General features: G+C 40.9%; 1 protein-coding gene across 2 annotated transcripts in view; it reads left to right on the plus strand.

Moving 5' to 3' along the window:
• Positions 1–1,612: 1,612 nt before the first annotated feature.
• gdpd5b (glycerophosphodiester phosphodiesterase domain containing 5b) overlaps positions 1,613–13,450 on the plus strand; it is a 55,900-nt gene continuing 44,062 nt past the window's right edge. The window contains exons 1-2 of one of the 2 annotated variants that reach the window (XR_012986502.1): positions 1,613–1,673; positions 1,815–1,959. The gene's annotated coding sequence lies outside the window, so the exon portion shown is untranslated. Of the gene's footprint in view, positions 1,960–13,450 lie in introns of both variants that reach the window. The other variant, XM_076281873.1, reaches the window with a different exon arrangement.

The raw sequence follows: 13,450 nt of genomic DNA on the forward strand, positions 1-13,450 counted from the left end.
AGAGTGAAAACAAGCTGTTCTGCCCCCTCAATCAATCAGTCTTCTATGTGATGCTGCACATAATTGGTGTACATTTCATTGATTATGTCTCCTCTAAATGAATCTATTTAGGTAAATAATACAATATAGCTAACGTGATACAAAGCCCAACTAAAGGTTTTCCATGGTTAAAATATGAAACTGTTCTCTACTTAGTGTTACCAATTCCTCATCTGATATTTTGCAGTACCAACTTGAGGAAAGACAATCCATCCACAATGTGGTCAAATCTGTGAATAAACATATCAATATCTAATACCATAGGCCAGGGGTTCTTAATGTTTTTGGTTCCAAGGACCCCTTTATATTCCGAGGACCCCCTCATAACCGTAACAATTAAGCATGTCATTTGTATTCTCTGGAGTTGTGGACAGGTCCAGTATCCCATGTTTTTTTGCATCACTTGACAATATGGACTGACTCAAACATTTCTACACATTCATCAGCTAGCTGGCTAACAAATAAGCCAAGCTAAGCAGTAGTAGGAATGGTTCTTCATGACCTAAGTTTTATGGGTGAAAAGGGGCATCATCTGTAGATGATGATAAAACTCAACTTTATAATTTCAAGCAAATTATTTTGCGGACCCCTTGGCTATGGACTCCACTTTGAGAACCACTGCCATAGGCTACATCTCCTTTGATGTTTCAAGGACTGTGTCAAGGTCAGGACAACTGAAATTTCAACCAATGTGTCCATCCTATCCTTGGTTCCTATGTTTATTTGGTGATGACCACTAGGTGGCATAAGCAGAACATACTATCTAAAGTCATAAATAAAGACTGCTCTGATGCCATCACAACCCAAAACCATTTTCGTTTCCATGGCCTGCCGTGGTTACAGGATACCTATCCATTCAATAATGATGCTTAGTTTACAATACAAAACAAGTCTTAGTCGGTTATACCTACCCTCATGACAAATTATGTAGAACTAGACTTCATGAAAGTTTTATGACGTTGCCCATAAATCAGAATAAAACGGGCGTAGCCTATTTTTAAGTTGGTCCTAAGAGCAGCACAGGAACATGGAGAAATCTAACCTTCACATGATCTCAAGATCTCAGTTTAGGCTAGTGTAGGCAGCTTTAAATTAAGTTAGTTGGTTAGTTAAGATACGTTATTTGTCCTAAAATAAATGTATAGTAATAATGTGAATTGTATATTGTAGGCTACAGCACAACATGTGCAAAGTAGCCTAAGCATACTGACAGTAGGCTATAGGCCTTTTTTTGCTGCTGTTATCACAAATATAGGCCTACCCTTTTCCAGAGCGCGTGGATGTCATGCAAGTGTAATTCAAATGAATTCGTAAAAAGTATTAGGCTACTTTCTAAATCATACACACAAAGTTATTTTACCTATAAGCCAAAAGTATAATATAACCGGTTTCCATTCCAAAATATAGGTTTCCATGAGGTTTCCAACAAAAGCTCGATCAGGGCCTACGATGTGTCAGGAATACTCTCCCGCATCATTGGTTGGTAGGTCAGCGCTAACTCCGCCCAATACTCACTGGACGAGATGCTTACCGAGATGTCTCTCTACGGTTGTCTACACTGTAGTAGCCTAGTGTGTAAGCAGGCACGCACTCATACCCGTTTGGGTAGCCACTGAGACTAGCTACAAAGGAAGGTAACCTACAACATTGCACTGAACCATTCAAGGCGCGTGGAGGGACAAACTGGTTATAATTACATTGCAGTCTGTTTAAAGAATAGGATATGTCCTGTAGTTTACCAGTAATTCTTCGGTATAATTTGTTGCCCAACTCAGAGGCTACACTTTCACAGAAAATATTTGGCCGGTTCACGTTCACGTTTGGTCAGACAATTGCAGTGACGAATAGAGGGGAGCAAAGAACACCTCAGCAAGCTCACCTGACCGCGGAACAAACAAAAGAGCCATTTATTTGAAAGAGGTAAGTGCATTTAGTGGAGTGCGCACACTCGGCTTACTCCAGTATTATTATTTACGCAAATATGCTACTTTGACGGTCTTTTGTTTGATCTATTTTCTAAACGACACTTTTGCCATGTCATGTGATGGCAAACGGGGCAGTGTGCCCCTCCTTTGGTCAGCCCACAGTAGCCCTCGCTCTGGAACTGATGCGATGGACTGTGGGGGTACTTTTAATGTTTTGTCCCTTAAACAGGTAACCCACTCTAGTAGAACTGAAGATTGGTTTCACTAAAATGAAACTGTTGTATTTATTTTGCGTTTTGAATTAGTGCTACTAATTGTTCATTCAACCTTTGGGTTTTTTCTCGGTAAAATTAATATATTGTCAGTCGTTGATCCCACACCTCAACTGGAAACGCCCGGAACCCTCAATGCACCGCTCTATCTGCCTACAGCTTGTGTGAGTCTATGTGGTCTCTACAGCACCCTGTGCTGTGCCGTTGGGTTGTATGTTTCTTCTTTTGAAATATATCTGTGGCGATAGAGGTCGTTTCAAGGTGTAAATCATGCAGCTCATACAATTAAGACAATTAAACATGCATTTTCTGTGGCTTGTAAATCAGACATTTTGCAGAAGTAAAGATGCTGAGGGGAACAAACACCACTCTCATACGGCAGTGTGTAATGACTTGCTAAAACAAATGTGCTTAAGTATTTACAGTTCTACTGAATGGAATAAAAATAACTTTGAACCATTGCTTAGCCTAATTTCTGAAACATACCAGTTGGGTTGTGGCAACCTTATAAATCCTATGTGGAACACAAGCCCTTTGTTTCTGCGCTCCTGCAGTTTAAACACAATAAACATGGTTGGTACAATCCAACTGAATGGTTGATACTCTTAAGTGGTGCCATTGAGGTTAGTAGTAGGGATGTAGCATTCAGCATCGTGCCTGGTCCGGATCTATTCTGGTAACAGCTGTTGTATGGGTATTGCGATCACACCCAGATGAACGTCACTGACAAAGTCAAACCCACCTGAATCATCTCCTGTGCTTTTTGCCTTCACCCACTGCGCTGGCTTTACTGCTGTGCAGTGCTCCCTCTTTTGACCCGTAGTTTTCAGTGACTCCGTCCCACAAAACGCTCAGTGTTGTGTCTCAGAAAATCATCACACACCTAAAAACCTCATTTCCATGTTTTGTGTTTTAACGGAAGCAGTAATCATGGAGATCACACCAGGATCATCTCTGTTTTGTCTTTGAAATGACATTGGTGTTTAATACTAAATGGTTATTTGGTAAGGACTGCAGACTCAATGCAAGGACTCTAAAAGGAATGCGGGCAGAATAATGTCTGCTTCCACCAACTGACTGAATGCCAAATTGGAAGAATCTAGAGAGTCAAGATGTACAGCTAGGCCAGATGACTATAATAAGAGCCATCACTAAGGCAACCGTCTGTGTGTTAATCTGGGTGGCTGTAGTGAATCTTTGTTACCTCTCATGAGTGGTAGAATGTGAGGAATGGCCCTGTTATTACCTCTTGGCCGCCAAGCTCTTGATGTCAAGGATGATGTTGGTGTTGCACTTAAATGTCACCTCTTTTCAGGAGTCTTTCAGCTTAGAAAGAGTTGTGAATCAGAATCCCCTGCTTATAATCAGAGTTAGAGTTAAGCAGAAATCATTCTAAAGTTTCACTCAAATATATCACTTTTATTTTACCACTCTGCTTTGGCAACACAAAGTATGGTCCTGCCAATAAAGCTTTCCATGATCTTTTAGTGAGCAGGACACAGGGTAAATATGTTTAAACATCTTTAATTCTTCTACTTCTTAAATTGAGCCAACCAGTTGTATTTAACCTGCTCCACAAAGCCACCCACTCCTCTAGAGGAGTCTTGCATGGCTGACAACCAATAGTTTCTGATGACTCATTTTGTCTTATTTTTCAACAGAATAGTGTTCATGTGTCTACATGCTACTTTGGCTACATTACCTCTAGGTCACGATATTAGCGTCTACTTCATAATGAAGAGACGCCTCTAAATAATTTTTCTTTGGCTAAAACCCAAAGTCCAGTTAGTCCGTCAGTGTTTAAACAAATTTAAAATAAAACAGGACTAACACTTGAACACATGATCATAGAAGTGGCTCATATTCTCAGTATTTCGTGATGCTGGTTGCCTAGTGGCATACTCCAGTGTCTAAATGTGTGTTAGCCCCATGTGGACAGGATACATAATGCATTCATGACACTGGTTCTTGTCTTTTTCAGACATTATAGGGAACATCCATTACATTTGGAAACAGATGAATATAAAAATACAGTAGGAAGCCAATTACATGGTTGAGAGGGTAATTATAGGATCACCTGCAGAGCATTGTCTTTGTAATAGAGCAGCTCTCTTGAATAATTGAGGGGTAATAAAATTAGCCACACAGTAATTCATCATTCATTTGGGGCTGGTATTTATCAAAAGCACGTATTCAAGTCAGGTGATAAATATTATATTTTGAAACAAGCTGAAACCCTGCCCAATCAAAACACCAGAACAGGTTTGTAATTTGAGTGGGAAATGTACAGATAGACTAGACATGCTGTCAGCAACACGCCCCAATCCACAGTGGTAGAGTAGGGGCCAAGACTCACACTCAGCCAAGGAGACCAGCTCAGCAGAGCAAGCTAAAGACACATTAACTACAAATCTGGGAACTAAGCTGCGTGTGTGTGTGTGTGTGTGTGTGTGTGTGTGTGTGTAAGAGAGAGATAAATGTGATTTCTTATCTGGAATCTGTAAGTTAATGTCTTGTATCTTCATTGGAGATGGCGTGTGTGTCCTCATACCTGCAAACCCTCAATTTAATCCTAAATCAATGATCTTTCCTTTCACATGAATTTGAAATTTGAAATGTGTCAGCAACATCTAAACTAGTCAATTTTGTATATTATACTGTAAGTTACTCTGTGATTCAACAACTTTAGATGTGTTCCGTTGAATTCTCTGATGGGTGTCATCCTTTAGCTTACTTGTGGACACCAGGTATGTGTAGATAGCATGTGACTCCTACGACTCACCACTGCCAGTGTTACTTTTCCAAATAAGTACTCCTGCTGATTTTAATTATCACCAAGCACCAGGCAGGCCTCCCACTCAAAGCCCTTGGTTCTGCCTTTTGCTGCCTCTGCTGTGATCTGGACAGGGTGTCTTGGGTCAAAATCACACCCTGTCCTCCCCAACCAGACAGGCGGCATTGTGGCAAATGGTGATCACACACTGGGACGTGTAAGATAGCAGCTTAGAGCCATGGAGGGCCTGCTTCACTCTCTAGGTACAATGTGTTAGCTGAAGCTGCCTGTTTTGGAGCCTGGGTAATTATGACTTGTCTCATAGGGGAGGAAGGCATCTGCCTGATGAGGGGTGTGAGACAGCTTGGTTTTCTGATATGGCTTGAGGCTGGGAACACAAACACAACAGCACTCTACAATTTACTCACTGACTCATGGTGCCGTGGTCATGGAGCGGGTCTCAGTGTTTACTGTTACGCTACCACCCAAAGCTACACATGATACCAAGAACAGCACTTTACTGTGATTTTCTCACATTTGTTGAACAAGACCAGTCAGGTAACTGCAGACCCTCTCCCTTTTATTTGTTCTGTAAAGAGAGAAATTACATGGATTGATAGGGCAACCTTTTACCTGTATGGAAATGTGAAGTAAATCAGACCAGGGCTTTTTAAATCATGGGAGCAGACACACACACACACACACAAAGATAGATAGATAGATAGATCTGCTTAATAGCAGCTTACACAATAAATATATCCATAGTTTTATTTATGGTCTTGAGAGAGACTTCCTGTTGGTGGTAGGGGCAAAGGTGAGCGCAATGTCTCTAGAATGCCCTGATGCAGTGCACGGCTGTTTTAGACTTTATTACATCTCCTACTGGATCAATCACAACAGAGGATAATGCCTCACATTCTCTCTAGCAAAGGGAAAGGCTGAGACACAGAGAGGAAAGGCAAACAGAGAAACAAGTGGCACAAGTTGCAGAAAAAAACATGAACATGATCAGATGGTGAATCGGAGGGAGAACCCTTACAGACCCATTGCTGAAAAAATCCAGTTGTTAACCCTTTTGACATGTTCATTTGGTGTTTTATGTGTTACAAGACATATTATGAGCGAACCACTCTGTAAAGATAATTCGTAAGACCTCTGAAAAGAGGTTTCCTAGCAATGTATTTGAATTGTTACGCTAGTATAGGATAAGTGAGCCTGAAGCGAGTCTGCTGAATAACCCCAATATTTGATTTTGCCATTACATTTTTAAATGAGCTAGTTTAGTTACAGTTTGGGGGGGGGGGGGGGGGGGGGGGTAGCTCTCTAGAATGTTTGGGTAGAGACAGGGGACGGGCCTTTGTGACAGAGGCATAGACGGGGGCGGGGCTAAGTAAATCCCCACTTCAGGGAAGAGGAAGAATGTGCACATACTGTTACTTCGCCATGAAAGGATTTTTTTTTTTCATAAAAACAACTTATGAATGTGTTGGGCCATATCTGTCACATATCTTGTCAAATCAGGATGGCCTTTCGTCTTTGTTAATTGCCTAACAGGACGGCAGCGGTGGATGAACTACCAGCTGATCATTCCTACCTCACAGGATGAAGATGGTGGAGAGTGCTGTCTCTGCTCTTGGCAGTGTGCCCTCTGCTTGGTCACTGGCCTGATTAGCAGGCTTTGTGCAGCCCTGGCGCTGGAGCCCCCTGGTCACTTTACACGGCTCCCGCTTTGTCCTTCACAACACAAAAGAACATGATTGGGTTTCACATTGGCCTGTGCTGATTGTTCTCTTGCCAATGCAAAAATGATTCAGCAGGAGGTGGGGGTCTTGTCTTGTCTTTTCTTTTCAATTGTATATATTTATTTATATACTGGCACTAAACAGGTGAAATGGTCTCAAGACACTTAACAAATCCCAGAGCAACTGGTACAAGGCATAGTGGAAGTGTGAAAGCCCCAGATTCCCACATGAGACTGCAGTATATGTTGGCTCCATACTCACAATGGCTAAAACAGATTAATCTGTGTTCAAGCTTTGAATTTAGCCAACTTGTTGGTCTGGGATTCATTAGGTATTAAATCCATTGTTATACCTAACCTGTATGATTATGTATGATTGAGTATGACCTGTTAAGTTCTACTTTAATTTCTGTTTTTTTGTCAGATTACATAACACTGTTGGCGCTGCAGACTACAGTCTACAGAGAGATTAGAATGTTATGTGCAGACAGTTGTGTGCAGATCTTTTCACAGCAATGTGCTGAATACTCAGACGCAGCCCACTGCTCTATCCTTAGTGCCATATCTCACAGAGATCAAGAATGGCCACACTGTTGTATTTTTCACCTTCTGCTTATCTTGCTTTGTCTTTGAAGGTGACCGGATTTTGTGGGCTCAGCTGATATTCATGGGTTTCATCAGGTCCCTTTCCACAGGTGTATTAATCAAGCACCATGCAGTCTGCATTGATAATTAAGGTGCTTGATTTTATACACCTGTGGAAAGGGACCTGATGAAACCCATGAATTTGAGGTCTTCATACCAAAATAATTATTTACATATTTTGTTAATTTGCATTTATTGTAATTTAATTTATTTTATGTTTGAAATGTTAAGACTTTGCATCTTAAATAGAGACCACAAGTCAGACCCACCAGGGTTTTTTCTGGAAGTCAGTGTCAGAGCCACAGTGCCCATGCAAGTCACTCATTTAGCATGAAAAATAACATCTGCTCTTCACATGAAATTGCATGACCAGTGTAATATTTGTAATGCCGCTTTGACACTATAATCCAATCAGGGCTGGGCCTTAGGCCTCTCTCTTGCTCTTCCCCCTCTCTGTCCTGGAGCCGCTGTATGTGCAGGAATGTATTGGTACACTCTGTGACCAAACCTGGGTGAGAGGTCATTTTTCACATTAGTGTCTCTAAAGGTAAAGCCAGAGACAGGGCCTGGCTAATGGCACCCTTGAATGTGCAGTCAAGGGCAGAAGGTGGATGAAGCAGGAATGGCTTCCTGAATGGTGCATGTTCACTTATATATTTCACTTAATGATTGAAGAGATGTTTTGACCCTAGTGCAGAAATCCCCTCCGTGCTGACATGGAAAGCATGGTCATGTGTGTTTGAGATGTTCAGCAGCCACAGGTGGCCAGGCCCTCTGCTGTGTCCAGATTCTCAATTGCTTTTCACAGGTATTTTGTATTGGCCTTCTGCGATGCCTGGCTCTGTAGGCATCCTCCTTAGCATGCTGATTAGGTCACACCTAGAGCGAGCGTGCTTCCTCTGCCATATCCCACTGGCTCCAAAGGTGAGGGATCAATATGGGAAATTGAGCATGCAAGCAGAGGTCTCATCAGAGCTCTTTTAATCTGAGGTGCTTGTTTAGGATGCACATAAATCTAGGTCCAATTCTGTTCTTTCAGCAGCTTGTTGGCTTCAATGTGATAAGTGCATAGTGGTACAGCATCTAACCTTGATGTAGCCTTGTCTGGCATTCAGCGAATAGAGTGGCCTTCAGTTTTGGAGACTGACATCCTATGCAGACACACATTAGTGCAGGGACGTGTGCAAAGAACTAGATGATCTGAGACCAGACAAACCCGCAAATCGGCACCAGAACAAGGTCGACACGCTCCACTTTTGATGTTGCATTACTTAGATTCCACTGTTTTCAATACAACCCTGCACTCCATCGCCGAACCCTTTCGCTGCTGCCGTGCAGATTACGGTTCGGTTCTACTTTTGCCAGCAGCGCTCAAAAAATGTGCCAAGTGACAGAAAGTGCCAGCGCACTCATGTTGGCGCCTGTATGCAGTGCGCTTCCCTCACAGGCTGACCCAGTCCTTTTTGGTCGCCTGTTTTTTCCGTGCTGAGCCCGGCCCTGTTCCCTGGTCCCACTCTCACATGCACATCATCAGCCAGTACTATGTGGTGTGACTCCTGTGAAAAGCCTTTTAGGTCTAGACGACCCTTCTTGCCTTTACAACCTGATTCACAACCAAAGTTGCTTTATGTGGAAATTTTAATTTTCATGTTTGTGGATAAATTTCTGAAAAATCTCCGCAGATTGATTTCCACATTCCTTCCATTGTGTTTTGTAATTTGCATAGGTGAGGCTTAATGAGGCTCTGAGGAGTGGGCCTGTAGCAGCTTACAGCCTTTATATGATAACATAAGGCAAAAAGCACCGTTATATGATAACATAAGGCAAAAAACATGTAGTGCCAGAGGGAGGATATCTTCATGTCTGATTTGGTGCCAAGCTAAGACATCAAAGTGTTAGTGGGCAGAGAGTGTTGATAACATGAACCCCTGATGTGGGTTTGATGTGATGCTTCCCTGTCAACACTTACATCCTGTTCTGTTGCAACCTTTTGAGAATAGACACAATGTGCATGTAGACCATTGTAATTACATTCTATGGTGTTGTTTTGTCAAGACACATTTGTGTTTCTGAAAGACTGCTTGGAGACCACAGTCCCCTGGTGTGTTTCAGTTAAGTATTCAATACGGCTGTAGTGTAGACTAGTGTATTTCCATAACAGTGCTATTGTAGAGTGATTAATACACTAAGCTGTTGTGGGTGATTTAGTACACATTCTGGCGTTATATGGTTTCATGTATATGCTGATATAATTTGGTTTGGTCCACATATTATTTGATGTTTAGTTAACATGATGGAGTGGTCCTACCTGCTCTCATTTATTTAGTAATTGAGTAAGACTATGGACTTTATAGGGGCCACATATTTCATTCTTGTCTACTTAAAAGGCCAATTGTGCTCTGTAATTTACAGGAAGGAAGCGTTAGCTAGTGAGTGTTAACAACTTTAACCTCAAAATTAGAGTGATATTACAGCAGTAAACAAACCCCTCAGACAAATGAACATGTGAATAAATAGTTAGAGGGTGAGATGTGTGTGTGAGTGGGAGAGTGTGAGTGTGTGTGTGTTTGTAGAAGCAGATGGCGGTGCCAGGGAGGCAGGTGGGGAAGAGAGGTGAGCTCACCACCAGGGAGCTGAGTCAGCAGTGGAGAGGTGAGAGGAGAGAGGGAATGAGACACTCTGGAAATAGAAAGAAAAAGGGAAACATGATGATGAGAAGTGGAGGATGAGTAAAGCACAGCCCTGTAAGAGACCAGTGCTTGTTCACAGTAGCAGATGAGACACATCCCAGGCATGATCTCATTCAGATCAGATACTCGGGCACTCACGGAGTGCTGCACTCTGCTTTGTGTCAATCTTGGCTATTGTCATTTCTGGCTGTTTGGGTCAAAGCAAGGGAAGATGGTGGAGATTGAGTTCAATTTCATCTATTTATATTACACAATTAAAGGTGCAGTGATTCATTTTTAGAGCCATTTTAATTAAGGTGTTTGAAACAGTTTTTCATAGTGAAGGCCAGTATTTTTTGCAATGTCATTAGAACCACATCCTTGATCTGATACACCAAGAAGTTGTAATGGTGGCTGAAAGCAGTTTATTCCCAAAAAAAAACTATTAAAAGTATACTTTTTGAAAGTGTACTAAGTAGGGATGTCAAAATAACTGATTAATTTCGATTAATTAATTTGAGAAAAAATAACTGATTAAAAAAATTATTGCAGATTAATCGATTCCGTATGACCTTTGACCCCGAGCCGCTCTAGTCAGTAAAAATTAGACTGTAAAATGAAGGAGAGAAGAAAACGTGCTGCCTGGATCATTGATTGGAACATTTACTTTTAAAAAACGGCCTGATGGTGTTGATAAAAAATAAAGTGTTGAAAATAAAGTCCTGCAATGTCTGCAGCAAGGAATTTGCATATCACTGGAGTTCATCAACTCTATAGTCGCACATCAATGCAAAGAAATAAGTGTTGACATTGAGGGGAGTGTTAATTTATTTTCATTGTGTCCCCTAGGTTATATCTGTGGCCTGAAATGCCTTGTATGTGAAAAAAAAAACTTCTTCCCGAAGCACTTTTGAACTTATTTCCTCAGCATATTAGGTCATACCATAGATTATTATGGCAATTATTTGAACAGTGAAAATAATAATAAGAGTCTTTGAACTTTAATGTCACTAATGCTGATTATTCAATGATTCATTTGAATTTAAATATTTAAAATACTTTCACAGCAAAAATTATATATGTGATTAATTTAGATTAATTAATCACAGAGTATGTCATTAATTAGATTATTTTTTTTAATCGATTGACAGCCCTAGTACTAAGTACAGTTTGTACTTTTTTCGTCAAATCCAAGTGTAATTAAGTGTATTGAAGTGCAACTTAATACCAACTGGACTATACTTTGAGTGTAATTAGTGTGCTAAAATGGAACAACTTTTTTCAAACTTTAAGTGTTCTTAAGTATATTATACAAAAAGAGATTTTATGAGCATTTGGAACAGTCGCAGTACAATTTTGTAACATCCCAAGTGTATTGGAAATGTACTTAAAAGGCATTACAGTATAACTAATAATAGTGTAGTAGTGTATTTTGAATACACTCTTATCATCCTCATTTCTATTCATTTGGCATGCTTCTGTAATATTTTAAATTAACTTCAAATGTACTTCCTGGCTACAATAAGTGCCTTGAAAGTTTGCAGTTATGTTAATAAAAGTATAGTCTTAAGATACTTTAAGCATTATAAAGGCATGCAATTTAAGTATAATATTAGTGTGATTTAAAATTGTACTATTAGTACTCTCCTACCTATTCTGTTACATGACAAATTACACTTTGATTATGAGAAACATTTTATTGACATGAATGAAAACAAAACATAATATTCATCCATAACAAAAGTAAAAAAATTTTCTGTAAGTTATGGATCTCTTGAGGGATCTCTTGATCGTATTATATTATTTCACATGCATAGATTTTTCGAGTGGCTGTTTGGAGCGCTGGGCAGATTCCTCCTCGCTCGCAGCATTTTCTTCCATGCTTGGGGAGCAGTTCCTCTGAGTGCGCACGCGCAGAGAGAATTTGCGCGCACGCATTTAATATATACGTGTGTGAAATAATATATAATATAATACACCCAAATGCATTTTTTATCGCGCAAGTGCTTTTTGCAACTATTGTGTTGCGATACTCTACAGCCTTATTGGTAGACCATCAATTCAAAATGCAGATTTCATGAAAAACAAAAGTTGTTTACCCTCCTAGGTGAGAGAATTTGCCCTCTAAGCTTGAAATTGTTTACTGGACACCCAGCCTAAAAGCCAACAACTTAACAGTTTAACATGGCTAAATTTGTAATGCATGATCATTTATTGCTTATTTGTTTGCAAAGTCTTCTGGCCCAGAAAGAAAACCATGGTGGTTACGGATCATGGCTGAGGAGGAAAGGTACAGCTGGTAGAGTTGTGCAGTGAGTGAACTTCTCTCCCAACACTGAGATGTGGTAGCTAGCTTCCTTACTAGCACACCATCTTCCAGTCCAAGATGCATAAAGTTTTCGGTGGCAACCCAGGGCTGGACAGCAGTCAAATGCATTGACCTTGGTATTAGAGAATTTGTCTCTGTTGTTTGTGAACAGAATGAAGATGGACAACTGTTACGAGACCATACAATGGATGAGATGGTTCAACATAACATAACAAAGGCCAGAGAGAAGTGACGGTTTAAGGATATTTAATTGAACAAATAGCCAGAAATAATAGTTGTTAACAGTGCGTTGTTTGACAACGATGAATAAAACGCAACGAAAAACAACAGAACAAGGTGGTGCGTTAACGCTAAAGAGTAACAAAACAGAAAACAAACCCTGTGACTGACTGACTCAAAAGAAAACCAAGCTGACTCCCGACTGTAAACAAAAGACAGTAAGGATTGGTGAGTCTTCTCGAGTCTGCTTCACTCCCTGGGCCTGTTTCTAATAACGTGCAATAACCCGCCACCAAACACCACCCGCTCAGATAACTATAAATAAAGTACAAGTGCTTTACAAATAGCCTGTATACGTGAGTGCTAACTTAACGAACGTAGGTTTCAAACAAAGGGAAAATGGCGAGGCCAGAGGACGACGCAGTGCGACGCTGCCAGCAGTTTCCGCTCTGAGAGAGGCGAGAGCGAGGAGCGAAAAGAGACCTCCTTCTCGGACGCGGCCGTCTTATATAGGCCCTGCCCCGCCCCGCAATCGGCCCACACTCGGGATGACCTAGAGAGGGAGACAGAGACAAGACAACCCACGCGCCACAGCGCAAATAGGCAACGCAATATTAATACTATAGGAGCATCTGCGTAACACCCCCACCGTTAAGAAAATAAATTGGGGGGGTAAATATAAACCCAGTATATAAAAAAAACTACCACCACCAAGTGCCAATTTACCTTACAAAATGTGACAATAATGAAAAACATTTGCAAGAGAAAACAACTTATCAGCCAGCGACGTCTCTCACACGCAGCTGGACAGGGAAAAACAGAAAGGTTAACAAGTAAC

The sequence above is a fragment of the Alosa pseudoharengus genome, unplaced genomic scaffold (assembly GCF_046254945.1).
Source record: "Alosa pseudoharengus isolate Yale_2024_CS ecotype anadromous, Long Island Sound unplaced genomic scaffold, YU_APseudo_1.1 YU_APseudo_1.1_scf_13, whole genome shotgun sequence".
Lineage (NCBI taxonomy): Eukaryota > Metazoa > Chordata > Actinopteri > Clupeiformes > Clupeidae > Alosa > Alosa pseudoharengus.